The 2,500-nt window shown below is 45.6% G+C and overlaps 1 pseudogene; it reads right to left on the reverse strand.

Annotated features, from left to right (window-relative positions):
- The window catches only part of LOC142918123 (28S ribosomal RNA), a 9,997-nt pseudogene that overhangs the window by 2,978 nt on the left and 4,519 nt on the right, over positions 1-2,500 (reverse strand).

The raw sequence follows: 2,500 nt of genomic DNA on the forward strand, positions 1-2,500 counted from the left end.
TAACAAAACCATCTTGAAAAAAGCTTATTTTTAATCTTCTTTGTAGGCAGAAAATAGTAAGGCGAAAATAAAGTCCCCTCTAAGCTCTAAAGTAACAAATACGACGTGTTAAAAAAAAAAACTAACAATAAAAAAAAGAACCAAGACTTCGTCTTGGAAAATAACAATCTAAATTGTGGAAAATAGTAAAATGAAATAAAAACCGACTTCACCTTCGAAAATAACAAAATCAATCTAAAACAAATGACATCTTAAAACAAAACTATTATTTGTTTCGGAGGTTGTCTATGACTGTTCATGGACCGCATAATTTCCACAGAACATTCTCAGAATATCAAGAGAGAAAAGCAGCGTTCTGCGGGAAATCATCTTGGCCAGTGATGTCGTTCTGGGTTTGGTCAGGCCCAGGGAGGTAAGTACCTCGTTATTCTCAAGGGGCCACTTTCCTCTTGCCCCAACCGGGAATCCAAAGAATGTGACCTTGCTAGCCTTCGTCAGCACTTTGACTTGATCACCAAGAGGGGTATAGTACGAAACTTTGTGCGAGGCAGCATCTGACAAGGTATTCTTTGAAAGCTCAAAACGGACGGTGACATCGATCACAACCGCCTCCTCATCTTTTGCAAACACGAGGTCAGGCTTTCTCATCTCTCCCGTCTCGGATATGAACCGTGGCTCTTTGTATACAGACCAGCCCAATCTAGCCGCTTCGTCTGCCAGAATGTTACTGATCTTGTTGTGTCGCGCAATTCTTGCTTTCTGTACTGCAGGACATTGACCGAGAATGTGCGAAAGGGACTCGAGTCTGGCAGAGCATTTCCTGCAGGAACGTAAGGCCCCATCTCTGCCTCTGTTCAAGCTTTCTCTTGTTGGGTAAATATTTGCCCTTAGTTGTAGTGCTGCGATAAAGAAGCATTGTTTAAAGCCGCACCATGGCCTCAACCAAGCATTACTGATTCTATCATGCGCAAAGTTTACAATGCCCCTTCCTTGAACCGGCTTTTCGCACCATCTCTGAAATTCATGCTCCCTCCAATCGCAGGGTCTCGGATATACAGGTTCTTTTGACACCGAGTCCCTGAGAACGAATGTTGGGATTGCATCACTGTCACCCCCTGCTCGTACCCACAAATTACGGTATTCTTCCTCCATACCATGCGAGGACACAATATTACGGGTGATAGCATCGGACGAGTTTGCTATACGTTGCAGCCTTCTAACTTGAACCGAAGGGATTGTTTTTTCCAGTTTCAAGATGGCAAGGCCTCCGTCTCGGGCTCTGGCATATAACAGTCCATCACAAGTTGAAGCGGGAAGGTGGAGCCATCCTTTTACCGCCTTTCTAATCTCTTGGTCCAACCCACGGAGAGTTGATTGCTTGCAGTCCGAGTGGTCTGCAGGATATAACAATCTGGGTAGGGCATAGGCATTGAGTAGTTCAACCTTCTGAGTTGGCTTCAGAGGCGCCTCATCGATTTTCGAGATCCATGTCTTTAGCTGACAATGTAGATCAGGCTGTATAGTGCCAGTCCAAGGGCCAATTTTCAGACCAAGGTATTTCGTTGATTCATCAGGTTGGATCATATGGACATCTTTATTTTTGATAGTCCATGGGTCGCAGTTGTTCACCGTATATGAATCTTTGGTTGGGCTTATCATGAAGCCCTGGCACTTTCTGGCCTGAACCTCCAATCCCGATAGCCCACAAAATGATTCCAAGATCGCTAGATTGGCGGCCATACCAACCCAAGATTCGCTCACCAACACCAAATCATCAGCAAACGCAAGAGCTGTCACGTGGTCGGTATCAATGGAGTACCCAACTCCGTGTGACTCTAGGGTGCATATCAAAGGGTCCATGGCAAGATTGAAGAGCAGGGGTGACATGGGGTCACCCTGTTTGACACCAACACGTATGCTAATTTCTCGAGTCGACTCGCCATTGCTTTTGAACGAGGTCGTACACCGATCGTAGGCGTTCTGGATGATGCCCACCACGTGTTCATCTACTTTCTTGTGCCTTAACACCCATAAAATATGAGCATGCGAAACCGAGTCAAAAGCTTTCGCTATGTCGATGAACATGACAGCCAACGGCCTGTGCAATTTCTTAGCGTGTCTCATAAGGTCCTGTAGCACCTTAAGATTTTCAGAGCAGCCAGATGCCGCTATAAAACCACGCTGCCTTGGGTTTAAGGGACAAGCACGAGCAAGACGTGCAGTCATTATTCTGGAAAATAATCTCGGAATCATTGAACCAATCGTTATTGGTCTCCAGTTCCCCAATTCTTTCAGCTTTTCATCATCCATAACCTTAGGAATAAGAATCGTCCTATTCTTTTTCAACTCTTTGGGAATAATTCCTGTAATCATCCATGCATTAAATAGGGCTGTCAGTGTCCGACCCTCGGGGTCGGCAGCACAGATTGCAGCCCTTGTTAGGCCATCTGGCCCAGCTGCTGACGTTGGTTTAATGGCCCGTATGGCAGTCTGAACTTCC

This window comes from Petromyzon marinus, unplaced genomic scaffold (assembly GCF_048934315.1).
Source record: "Petromyzon marinus isolate PM22_M1 ecotype Great Lakes invasive population unplaced genomic scaffold, UKy_Petmar_22M1.pri1.0 PM_G_Scaffold_55, whole genome shotgun sequence".
NCBI classification, from domain to species: Eukaryota; Metazoa; Chordata; class Hyperoartia; order Petromyzontiformes; family Petromyzontidae; genus Petromyzon; species Petromyzon marinus.